The 14,007-nt window shown below is 39.1% G+C and overlaps 1 protein-coding gene across 1 annotated transcript in view; it reads left to right on the forward strand.

The window, feature by feature from the left end:
• LOC150091749 (CD63 antigen-like) overlaps window positions 1–14,007 on the forward strand; it is a 103,697-nt gene that overhangs the window by 13,392 nt on the left and 76,298 nt on the right. The window lies entirely within an intron of this gene.

Genomic DNA, 14,007 nt, shown 5'->3' on the forward strand with positions numbered 1-14,007 from the left:
TGCTTAGTTGCTTTGCCGCCTCCTTTAATATAACTGGATAGATCCCATCCACCCCAGGTGCTTTCCTTACGTTTAACTTCAACAATTTCTCTTCCACTTTGCTCTCAGTTATTACAAAATCATTAAGTATCTTGCTACAATTTGATAACCTTCTGCCATTTTCAAACCTTAATAATTCCTCACGTGTGAATGTAGATGCAAAATACTCATTCAGTTTGTTTGCTATCTGAGCAGGATCATCAACAGTCGAACCATCGATGTCAAGTGGACCAATCAGATTCACCCCCTTCCTTTTAGAGTTTATATAAGTAAAGAAATCCTTGCTGTTTTTCTTAGCATCTTTTACCAACGATTTCTCGTAATCTGTGTAGCCAGTCGACATCGCTGGACAGTGCAGTGTGGAGTCAGTTTGGTGTGACATAAACATTGGGAGATCAAAATTGAGAGTAGGAGTGTGCTATAGGCCTAATGACTCTGATGAGTATAATAAGGAACTGTACAGGGAAATAGAGTGGGCCAGTAAATCAGAGTGTCTTATAATGGGAGATTTTAATTTCCCAGATATTGACTGGAATTTGGGAGCTGGTTACTCACACACTAGCAGGACTTTTGTGGAATTATTGGATGATTGTTTTCTACATCAGCATGTTCGGGAGGCAACTAGAGGGAGTAATACTCTTGATTTGATTATCAGCAGTGATTCTTCATGCATTAAGAATCTGCAGATAAATGAACCACTAGGTGGCAGTGATCACAGTGTGCTGAAGTGGGATTTACTCAAAGAGGTAACTACCATTAGGGGTAAAGGGAAGGGTTATTGCTTCCGTAAAGGCGACTACGATGGACTGAGACAGTATTTAAATTCTATACAGTGGGACCAACTGATGATGTTACCAACAGCAAATTCAAAATGGGAAGCATTCAAAGAACTTATCTTGGAAGCTACTAGGCTTTACATACCAACTAAGAAATATTGTTCAAGGTTTAGGCCAAAATGGATGTCAGATGAACTAATGAGGCATATGGCAGAGAAGAAAAATGCATGGGATACATACAAATTAACACATGACACAGAAGCCTATGATAGATACAAGTTGATATGCAACCAAGTTACAAAGGAGGTTAGGCAGGCGAAGGCAGATTACGAGAAATCCTTGGCAAGGGATGCAGAGAAAAACAGCAAAGAGTTCTTTACTTATGTAAACTCTAGAAGGAAGGGGATGAATCAGATTGGTCCACTTGATATTGATGGGTCAAGTGTTGATGATCCTGCTCAGGTAGCTAACAAACTAAATGAATATTTTGCATCAACATTCACACATGAGGAGTTATTCAGCGAGGGGAATGCCAGAGGTGTATTCAACTCTAGCAGTAAGCTACAGAATCTTGAAATAACTGGGAGTAAAGTGGAGGAGAAACTGTTGAAGATAAACACAAGAAAGGCACCCGGGGTGGATGGGATCAATCCAGTTATATTAAAGGAGGCAGCAAAGGAAGTAAGCAAACCCGTAGCCATAATTATGAGAGCTTCCTTGGACTCAGGGGAGGTACCCATCCATAGACTGGAAATGTGCAAATGTGACCCCAATTCACAAAGGAGGATCAAAGGCTGACACAAGTAATTATAGACCTGTGAGCTTAACTTCTGTTCCAGGAAAATTAATGGAGGCACTGGTTAAAGAAGCACTGCAGGATCATTTAGACAAGACTTCAGTTATAGCTCAGACACAGCATGGTTTTGTTAAGGGGAAGTCTTGCCTGACCAACTTGATTGGATACTATGATGCAGTCACAAAAGAACTGGATTCAGGGAATAACTTTGATATTATATACTTGGATCTTAGAAAGGCTTTTGATACTGTTGCACATGGAAGACTGCTACACAAATTGGAGCAGTGTGACATTGGAGGCAAATTGCTGCTATGGATAAAGGGGTGGTTGAGGGGGAGAAGACAGAGAGTGGTAATCAATGGACACTGCTCATCGTGGACTGATGTTATTAGTGGAGTCCCTCAGGGCTCAGTGTTGGGTCCGTTATTGTTTTCTGTATTTATAAATGATATTGATGATGGTATATCGGGCTTAATGTCCAAGTTTGCAGACGATACAAAGGTTGGCAGGGTTGTCAAGGACACTACTGACACTATGCTGCTGCAACAGGATCTGGAAAGGTTGAGCAGATGGGCTGAGAGGTGGCAAATGAAGTTTAACATTGACAAATGTAAAGTACTACACATGGGAAACAGCAACCCCAGAGCAACGTATCAACTCTGTGTTACTACACTGACAGTGGTAGAGAATGAAAGGGACTTGGGGGTGGTTGTGCAGGCAGATATGAAGTTCTCTGAGCAGTGCAGACGGGCTGCAAGAGTAGCTCATGGAGTATTGTCAATGATATACAGGAATTTTTCCAGCAGGGATAAGGAGGTGATTATACCATTGTATAAGGCGATGGTCAGGCCACACCTAGAGTACTGTATACAGGTCTGGAGGCCTCATTTCAAGAAGGATGTAGAGCTGCTGGAACGAGTACAGAGAAGGGCAACAAGATTAGTGAATGGAACAAAGGGGTGCTCTTACGAAGAAAGGCTTAAGTTTTGCAAATTACAGTGTCTGGAGACTAGGCACCAGCGAGGTGATCTGATAGAGGTGTATAAAGCCTTGAATGGTTTAAGCATGCTCAATGCTGATGGGATTCTTCCTCTAGCTCAGAAAAATCACCTGAGAGGGCATAAATTCAAATTGAGGAAAGACAGATGTAGGATAGACGTGCGGAAATTTGCCTTTAGCCAGCTGGTGGTTGGTTGGTGGAACAGACTTCCATCCCTTGTGGTGGAGGTTGATAGCCTAAATAAGTTTAAGGCTCAGCTGGACAGGTATTTTGAACGAACAGAGGGGTGAAGTGGAAGTGGGTTTTTTTTTTTTTTTTTTTTTTGGCTGATGCTGCATAAGCTTGCTTTCTTGCATCAAATGCCTCTACTAATGCTAATGCTAATGCTAATCTGCCTTCGCCTGCCGAACCTCCTTTGTGACCTGATTACAGACTAGCTTATATCTGCTATAGGATTCTGAGTCGCTTGATAATTTATATGCATCCCATGCATTTTTCTTCTCTGTCACGAGTCTCATTAGTTCATTTGATAACCATTTAGGCCTAAACAATACAAGGCCTAAACAAGAAATATTGTTCACACCTTGAACAATATTTCTTAATAGGTATGAGACTTTTAGTAGCTTCCACGATTGATTCCTTGAATGCTTCCCAGTTAGAATTTACTGTGGGTAACATTGTCAGTTGATCCCACTGTACAGAATTTAAAAACTGTCGGAGACCACTGTACTCGCCTTTACGGAAGCAAAAACCCTTTCCTTTACCCCTGATGGTAATTAAATCTTTAAGTAAATCCCACGTCAGTACACTGTGATCACTGCCACCTAGTGGTTCTTTTATCTGCAAATTCCTAATACATGAATGATCGCTGCTGATAACCAGATCAAGAGTATTACTTTCTCTGGTTGCCTCTCGAACATGCTGCTGCAGAAAACAATCATCCTATAAATCCACAAAAGTCTGACTAGTGTGTTAGTGCCCAACCCACAAGTTCCAGTCAATAACTGGGAAGTTAAAATCCCCCATTATAAGACATTCCGATTTACTAGCCCATTCTATTTCTCTGTACAATTGTTCATTGTACTCATTCGAGTCATTAAGCCTATAACACACTCCTACTCTTATTTTTGCTTTCGCAGTGCTGATGTCACACCAAACTGACTCAACAGTGCGCTGTTCATTTATATCAACTGGATGCACTTCTTTTGATTTTATGTTTTTCTTTATTAACAGCATAACACCTCCTCCCTTCCTATCCTGTCTATCCTTTCTGTACACATTGTACTCCCCAAATTCCAGTTCGGCATTCCTTATATCTGTGTGACACCACGTCTCTGATAGATATCCCAACAATATCCGCCTTTGATGTCTTGACCAACACTTCAAATTCATCAAATTTATTTACTATACTTCTAGCATTGGTATACATGCAAGTATACATGCACCTATTCCTATTCCCAGCCACTCTAACACATCCCATATACCCACCTGTTTCACGATGACTGACATCCGTCCCTGAAACCCCCAACACCCCTCGCTCCAGGTCGCTACTTATTCTAATAGAAGTTGTGCAAGAATCACCTTCACCTCTGCCAGTGGCTACTGTTAAACTATTAGTCCTTGTATCCCCCCAAGCTATCAGTTTTCCGACCCACCTAACACTGCCTCGATAGCATCAGCAAATATTCTTGCACCCTTTCTATTTAAGTGTATCCCATCCCTGTAGAAGCAGTCTGTCCTGTTAACAAGTACAGTCCAGGCTGAAAAAAATTCTATCCTTTGAGCCTTGCACAGTCTTTCCAGGGCCGAATTGATCGACAAGGCTCTCATCATATACTCCCTCCTATCGTGTCTGGGCAGAATTGCAGACACGTTCAAATTCAACCCTAATTCACGGCTTTTTTTCATCAGTGACCTGTACTTGTTAAGTAATTCTGCCGGTCTCCTACTCTTAATATCATTAGTGCCAACGTATACTACTGTATCACTTTTTGTGCCCCTAAAAGATGGTATCTGCTCTACAACGTCATCAACCTTTGCCCCTGGCAGACTTACCCTGGTCCTGTTCCATCTATCCTTTCTACAAAGGATGTTTCCCTGACAATAGAGTCACCAACAACTACTAGTTCCTTTGGGACCAGCGCAATCTGCCTTGGGGGTTGCCGCTGTGTTGCGTGATGACCAAGTGCAAGCTCTGGAGTTGATGTGGGCAGCTGAGAGCCTGATGGGCCCCTCAATTTAGATCTTTCGAGGGCATCCACCCTGTCCTTCAAACTCTCATATAGGCCCATAACAACGCTGAGTTGTCGCCTTATTTCCTTACACTCCTTACATCGCGTACACACAGACATCCCCCATGGCAATATCATGTTCCGTTCCAGATAGTTCGGCAAATATTTCACAAGTTGCACATTTTTTTAGGCTGTGATGCGTCGGAGAAACGCCCCCCTCAGTTCTCCCCCGAGTCACAGCACTCCTGCCACTTTGTGCCCGTTGCTTTGCTGCTCTAGTTTGGGGCATGATATTTTAAATTAATAAGATCAATAAATTAAATTAAATTAAATGTCAATACTATGCTATCTAATAGAAACAGTGAAGCGTATTACTGTTTCTATAATTATACGTTAGAGCTACCTAGCTACCTCAATTAAAAATATGAATTCCCTATCACTATATACAAAAACAATGCCTGCAATATTCGAACGATAACGGTTTTATAAAGTATTACGTATATCTACAAAAACTGTTTATATAAATTAAAATAAAAATAACCAGCGTAATTAGAACTATAAGACTACGTATTAAGTAAAATAACAATTATGTAAATAAAAAGCAAACACTTACAGTAATGCCAAACAGCAAGAAGTTCGGAATAGCCATGAGATAAAGGCTCCATTGGAGAAGAGACAGTCATCAAGTTGTGATCTGAAGTGCCTAAAGGCCTCTCGCTTCGACAGTGTACTTAGAAGGGTTGTTTGTGAGAAAAAGATCAAGCGTATTGGCTGTATGGTTAGGATTGTCCGGTATTCTTGTAGGTAAATGAACAATTTGCGCCACAGAAGCCCTTCTGTTGCCACGTACCATCTGGGAGAGCATTTGCTCACCTCGAGTATCAATGAGCCGTGGTCGTCCAACACCTCGCCGGCGGTTTGTGGGTTTCCCCTCCTCAGACCACTTTCGGTAGGTACTAAGGACGGCAGACCGTGAGCATGCCACCAGCCGTGCCGTTTCGGATAAGCTCTGATCCAGTCGTCTGGCCATTACAATTTGGCCTTTGTCAAACTGGATTAAATCCGCCTTTCCCATCCGAAGAACAAGAGTAACACTGATTAACGGATCTCAGTATCAGGGTTTTTTTTTTTTTTTTTTATATACACCGTGTCCTGACCTGAGCACGTGCCGTAGTTCACCTGCAGTTGCTTCGATTTGCATAACGACTCGCTGGTCATAATGTTTTGGCTCATCAGTGTACTTTAGATTCCTTAACAAATAGTCACTTGGGACCTAATCTGTGCTGAACGTGGGCATGGGGTTAATTGTTGAAAAATCTACATTCATTATTAATTTTAATTGGTGCACGGGTGCTTTTTCATGGAGAAGAAAAAGCACCTGTGCACAAATCTCGGGTTGCATAGGCTAAAATTAATAATGAATGGAATGTAGATTTTTGAACCATTAACCCCCTATCCATGTACAGCGCAGATTTGTTAAGCATGTTAAGTTCTTTTCCCAATTGCAGCCTTTTAACTTTGATATAAGACTGGCATAATATTATCCATAATGTTATTTAGTAGCATTACAGATGAATTACAGAGTTCCAGACTCCAGAAGCCTTTCAATGAATAATATTTTCCTCTTATTGTGGTTTTAGGTGCACGGTAATCAGTTAAGAACAATTCTTTTGTGTCCCACAAAATTGAGACCAACACTTTTCTAGTTGATGATTTGGTTCGAAACCTTTAAGGGTTCGGAGATATTGTTTCCATTGCATTCTTTCTAACTTGGACCCAGGATCATCAAAATGTAACTAAGTTTTACTACCAGTCACCAAACGCGATAAAAATGTAACTGGATTAGCAATAATTAATTTTAAATTCTCTTTTGATCACTCCACCCTATGTGGTTAATGGAAAGGTTTCTGGGAACACATTTTGCACAAACTTTGGACGTTACTAATGCTTATTGTATCATTGTTAAAATGCTTCCATGGGAAATGTTAAGCATATTAAGTTCAGACACTATTTCTTCTGTTTTCTGAATTTTTTTTCTTCAGAGGGCCGGCCACACCTTAGCATTAGTAGAGGCATATGATGCAAGAAAGCTAGCTTATGTAGCATCAGCCAAAAAAAAAAAAAAAAAAAAACCACTCCCATTTCACCCCTCCGTTCGTTCGAAATACCTGTCCAGCTGAGCCTTAAATTTATTTAGGTTATCAACTTCCACAACAAGGGATGGAAGCCTGTGTCACCAACCAACTACCCGCTGGCTAAAGGCAAATTTCCGCACATCTATCCAACATCTGTCTTTCCTCAATTTGAATTTATGCCTTCTCAGGTGGTTATTCTGAGCAAGAGGAAGAATCCCATCGGCATTGATGGGATTCTTCGTCAACCAGAACAGACCGCTATCCTACTCTAACAGCAAGACGGAATCATACTATTTCCTGTCTTCAGTTGTCTCTTGAGGTTGCTACGGCTGCAGGTGAAAACATTTCGAACCGGACTGTGTTAAGAAGGCTCAATTCAAGTGGACTCTATGCAAGGAAGCCAGTGGTTTGTATCCCATTAACGCCAAACCACTACAGAGCTCGTTGAAACTAGTCCCATGAACATGGGAGCAGTTTCAACCAGTTTGGGACCTTGACAAATGGGCTACATTTCTGTTCTCTGAGTCCCATTTCAGCCTACAAACAGATTCTAGATGTTATTTCATATGGATACGAGGAATGAGATACCATCCCTGCAACATGAAAGAAAGGGACACTTATGGTGGTGGAGGCGTTCTCATGTGGGGTGGAATAATGATCAACGACCGCATCCCCTTCATGTTTTTGATAAGGGTACTATAACTGCGCAAACGTGACGAGAACAAATTGTTGAACCCTATGTGCGACTTTTTATGGGTGTGGTTGGCTCAGATTTTCTTTTCATGCACAACAAAGCTGCTGCACAAAGAGTTCAAATAGTGGAGAAATATCTTGGAAGTTAAGATAGTGTATCTGTCAGTGGTTCCCACGAAACGGAGAAACTCGAGATATTTTAAGACTGCCATGACCAGCACGATCAACAGGTTTAAATCCGATCGAATGTGTGGGACACTCTTGGGCGTCGCATTGCACGCTGACAGCTAACTCCTCGGTCACTTGGAGAGCTGTGGTCTGTGCTGGTGGAAGAATGGGATTTGTTGCCTCTGAATCTTAGACACCCTTATATCAAGCATAGCTCACCCCTGTCAGACCTATTTAGCCGTTGGAGAGGGTCATACACCATACTGATGTCATGTGACCATATTTTCGAGCATCTTGTATCGACTTCTGTAATGTGACCTTTATGGTAATTCTTATACAACCCATATAAATGGCCCTTATACTTGTCCGAAGTTTCTCGCTGTCTCCTCATTTCATCGTTATTGTATGGTACACCATACCAAATTTTGTCCGACTTCATCGCAAGCTTCACGAGTTACAACATGTTTTCTTCATGTTCTATTAATTTTTTAGCAGTGTAGTTGTAGAATTGTACGCCATCGCATTGTGAATAGAAACGAAACTTATCAATATAGCAGCTGTTTAGTTTCAAGTATTTAATATTGGTAATGTAATCTCCGAATTAGCGTCCATGAGCCACCAGGGGCTGTATCGGATTATAAAAAGAAAGATGTTGGTGTGATTAGAAACTGTAATGCATTTAAGCATAACCTTGGACTTTTTATGAACCGTTAGATGTTTCTTTTCACCGTCCCAAATGTATTCTTATATTTACGCTGACACATTCCAAGACAAATTATAACAGTTTACTTATGAATTTGAATAGGGAAAAAAGAAAAAAAAAAAAGAAATGCATTTAAAATTTAAGTTACGTCCTGTTTCCAATTTCTGGATGACGCCGAAAACTTAACGGTACTTACTACAATAAATATTCTTTTTGATCACGTTTCATCAACTGTTTTAAAAGTTCGCACCAAGAATTTTTTTAAAACGGAATTGAAAAGCCTTTAACTGTGTACAAGGAGAAATATTAATAACTTAGTAGTTTAATTTTAAAGTTTTTAATGAATTTTTGGAAACTGGTTTGAGCTCATTTTTCGTCACCCGTAATGACTTACTTGGAACTGTACTAACGTTTTCAGAAAGAATATCGAATTTCATCGAGCAATGGCTGGGAACTTCAGGTAATAGAGAACATAATCTTAACGAAACTTGAAAGAGACAGCCCATTTTATTTCAGTGGCAATTTTTACTATTTATAGGCGAAACTTCAGGGCTTTGCCAAGGCATGGGCGAGAGGGATGTTTGCCCGGATGCATTTCTGCTAGGGGGTGAAAAATAAGATGAAATAGATATCTGGGAAATGGTTCACTATACTTATCCTTCTATACAGCTTGCAGCGATGTGGAGTATTTTGTTTTTCTATGTCTTGTAACATTTTAACCAACTTGTATTGTATTGTACATTAAATGTACATTTTTTTTTGTATACTTAATGCTTTTGTCATTCCTTTTACATAAATAGTAAACTTTTCTCAAAAAGAGAAATTAAAAAAATAATTAAGCTGAAGGGGTATAATATGAACTGCTTTCCTCGAGCACTGAATTGGGTAGGCAGGATCACGGTCATCTTTTGGTGTTCGTAGGCCTTAGGTACTCCTTGTTCCGAGGTCTTGCTTCATCACATTAAAATGCCCTTGCGTTAAATCTATTTTGTTTTTAAACGAATTCGAATGCGTTTCTGTAAATTTGGTATGAAGTTATTTCCACATTACAGCACTAACTTGTAGCAATACAAACTTTGATATTGTTAATGACTTTGTTAACAGAAAATTGAATAAAATTTATTTTAGAAACCTTCATTTAAAAATTAGTTTGTAGAATTTTGTTGTTGAAATAAGTCTAATTCTATTTGAATTGTTTTCGAGTACACAATATGGCCCTGGGTAGGATCCTGATTAAGGTTGAGTTACTGGATGAAAGTTTAAAAAAAAAAAAAAACTCTTGAAGAAAATTGCTCCATTATAACGACGTTTCTTAACTTTGGATTCGCGTGGATACCGTATGGGGTCCTCAATTTCCAGGGAAACTTTACAAAGTATTTTATAGTATGTGAAATCAATTTTATTAAAGTGTGACTAAAAAACGTGAAACGCATGTCATCTGCTGTATGAATTGGGTAAAACTGAACGGACAAATTGTCAAAATTATTTAAGCAATTGTGACAAGGTTAAAGATTCGCTGTATTATAAGATAAGTTGTAAGGTCCCAAAAAATCTGATCTGAACAAGGTGCGCGGGAGTGAGTTTGTGTGTGAGGGAAAAATAATCTTGAAAAGTTGATACAACCGTGGAGTCTTGGTCAAGTGTTTTCACGATAACAAAATACACCTGCGCTATGGGCAAGTAAGGGTGGCGAATGAAGTACTTGAAGTAAGATCACAAATTTAATTCAGCTTATGTCATTTTGTGAGCATTCTGGCGTTAGCTGCTTTTAATCGATCATTTTCAGTAATGAATTTAAAAATGGAGGGTTGAGAGGATATAGACAGATTTGATTAAAAGCTCATTGATTATAATCTTAAATAGTATTTTTTTGTGGTTTGTTTTCGTTTTTTTTATAATAAAAAAAAAAACCTCCTGTAGACTGTAAAACAAAAAATAAATAAAATAATATTAATTTGTCAATTTATATTATACTAATCGCTCCTTGTACTTTTTTTAATCCTGTTTTTACGTATATGGAAATGAAGTAACTTGGATACGGTTCACATCTTATAAAGGGGAGCACCGTCCCGTGGTGTAGTTTTTGGATTCTCTAAGTTAAGTTTTACTTTACAACATTAAGAAAACTGAATATCAAAACAGGAAACAGGAAAGTAATAAAAATATCAGCATATGTAATATGCTGTATATATAAACATTTACATACCTGGTTACTCATGACAAATTATGTCGTCTTAAGAAGCTAAGAATAAACGTCTGAACAAAATTTTATGTTCTTTTGGCACAGTTCATTATAACAGAGCAAATGACTCGACTGAACTTTCTGCTATGTACCTGTTTGGGTAAAGTGACCAGATCCTTAGTATTCCAATGCAGGACATCGATTTTACAGGCAACCAGGGCCGCACCAAGCTATATAGTTACCCTAGTGCAAACTATTTCCGCCCCATGGTCATTTTGCTTATATCAATTTTTTTTGGGAATTTAAAAAATATATATATATAATACATTTGTTTTGCTTTGGCTGCAAACAATAAAGTGCATTTAGCATGCATATCGCTTTTTTCGCGAATATTCAAGTCTTGTTAAATGTTGCCAATCTTTGAATGCGCCGTTTACAAGTGCAACTGAAATAGTAGTACTATGTAAAAATAATTTACAATTATAACAAAATACATCATTTTGCGAAATCGAATACAGTAACCATTTACGCGAAAGTGATTCACCGTTTTGTAATTTTTTAGTGTAATATTCAATAGAAAAGTTTCTTCTATTATTATCTTTATCTGTTAGAAAATAATTTTTTTTTTAATTGTTCTGGTTTGTTTTCAACTACGATCATTTTTATTTTATTATTTAAAATTTGTAGTTCATTTACCTGGATCAGGCCTGACGTAGCCGAGTGGTCAGGAGCGAGAGTGCATAGCACGCGTTCCTTGAGTGAACCGGGGTTCAAGCCCGTGACTACTAAATACGATAAATATTTGTATTGACAATTTATTGTAAACTCTACTGACTTGGTTGTCATGCCGGAGTATAAACAGAAAAAAAATTCTTTAAGTGAAAATTAGTTTGTTGTATACCACTATTGTGACCTTCACTTTCCTCTTCATCCGAATTTGCTTCACTTGCACCTAGTGTTTCTTGCTGAATTGGAATGTCAACATCTTGGGCAAGTGATAATTCAAGTGTTTCAATTTATTCATCAATAGTAGTAAAGCTAGAGGAATTCGATGGACGTGGCTGGAAGTCCATACACCTGGTAATCGAACTGGTTGCTTTTTTATTTGGTCGCTTTAATTTTTTTGTTTTTTTTTCTTTTCATTTTCTGTATTCATAACCAGAGTCGTTTCCTTCTGTCAGAAATCTGAGAAGTATATTTTAAAAAAATTTAAAATTCATTATTTCTTAATATAAAATATGACATAACACATACTTCGATACATTGAACTTTCAGCTTTTTTAGTGATTACAGAACATTGGTCTTTACTGCCTCTTAGTCTCTGTTGCCCCTTAGTCATTGCTACCCTGGTGCGGTACACTACTTGACCACCGGGTTGGTGTTGCTCTGCAGGCAATACCCGTTTTATTTTTTACAATTTATTTATTTATTTTTTTTATGAAAACTCCAAACACGAGGTATTAGAACCTATAGTACTTAGTACTGTGCTTGGGTTGGAGGTTGAGAAGACGAGAGAAGATATTTGTTGACATTAGACTTGAACTTCTGTAGACTAATTTTCAGGACAGCCATATGAAGGAAGGTTGTTCCAGAACACGGCAGTTGAATGAATAAACGAGATGAAAAGTTGGTTCTGTGAGTTTGAAGTTGGACAGTAAATGGATGTTGGCTGGTGGCAGCAGGTGTTCGGACTGTTTTGAAAGAGAGAGCGGGAATTATAGAAGCCAATTCAGAAGAACAGTGCCCATGGAAGTATCTGTAGAAGAGGCATGCAGCAGAAACATTACGTCCATGAGACAGCGAGTGGAGAGACTCTGTTAGAGATGAGTCATTAATTAACCTAACTGCCCTCTTCTGAATGGAATCTAGAAGCCTGAGAGAGGTTTTGAGGGCACTACCCCAGATGTGGGAACAATATGCCATGGTAGGGCGGATTTGCGATTTGTACAGAGTGAACAGCTGTTTGGAAGAGAAGTAACGTCGAGAGCGAAAGAGAAAAACCAAGTTTTTTAGATGCAGAGGAAGCAATATTTGTAATGTGCTTGTGCCAAGAAAGATTAGAAGTCAGGATAATCCCCAAAAGAGATATCAACTTGCCTAGAAATCGGAATGTCACCAAAGATAAGCATAGGAGCAGAAGAATCCTTTTTGCAAGATATAAAACAGGACTGAGTTTTAGAAGGATTGAAATTAACTAAGTTGTCTTTGCCCCACTGGAAAACCTGGAGATCAGCATTTAAGGAATTGGTAGCGGATATTCGAGAAGTTGAAGCTATTTGAGCAGGGCAAGGTTTCTCGAAATGGAAAGTGGAATGCAGTGTGCTATCATCGGCAAAACTATGGATAGGATTTCCAGTCAATGGAAGAAGGTGATTAATATACAAGAGGAAAAGAGTGGGGGAAAGAACTGAACCTTGGGGAAAACCAACATTAGTGGAGATGTTAGAAGACAGAGCCATCTACCGTCACCCTCAGTGAGCGATCAGAGAGAAAACTGGATAACCAATTACAAAAAGCAGTTGGAAAACCATAAGATGGAAGCTTGTTTAGAAGACCTTTATGCCAAACACGATCGAAAGCCTTTGAGATGTCTTGAGCAACTGCGCTTGTGTTTCACTGAACATTTGCATTGAATTTGTCCATAAATGGGTAACATAAGCCAGGATATCACTAGTGGATCGACACTGCCGGAATCCATACTGGCAATCGTTGATCAGTTTCTGGTTAATTTATTTCTCCATTACTTTAGAAAGAGTAGAAGTAATTGCAATGGGATGATAATTGGATGGGAGGGATTTGTCACCCTTTTTAGGAACTGGCTGGATATGAGCAAATTTACAAGAAGATGGAAAAACACCTTTGGAATAAGAAAGTGAAAAAATGCAGCAAAGAACAGGGTAAGTTTAGGAGCATAGGTTTTGAGAACAAGTGGAGAAATACCATCAGGACCTGGAGCTTTCTTAGCATCAAGATTCGTCAAAATCCTTCTGATATCCTTTTGACGTAAGACCACAGGAGTCACTGAATGGAGCTTGTTGGGAATGGTGGGAGGTGTTTAGCAAGATCATTGATACATGAGTTGGAAGAAAAATGGGATGTTAGCAAGTCAGCTTTATCCGTGGCCAAAGTAACAACAGAACCATGTGGTGGGAGCAGAGATGGGAAAAAGTTGCGCCCAATAGCTTTGGCAAGAGAACAGAATGCTCGGCTACCATTAGGGCAAGAAGAAACTGAAGAATTGGAAAAAGCCAATTACGATATGCAACATTCTTCTCCTGAACGGC

The sequence above is a fragment of the Mastigoproctus giganteus genome, chromosome 1, assembly GCF_048544385.1.
Source record: "Mastigoproctus giganteus isolate SK-2022 chromosome 1, ASM4854438v1, whole genome shotgun sequence".
Classification (NCBI taxonomy): Eukaryota; Metazoa; Arthropoda; class Arachnida; order Uropygi; family Thelyphonidae; genus Mastigoproctus; species Mastigoproctus giganteus.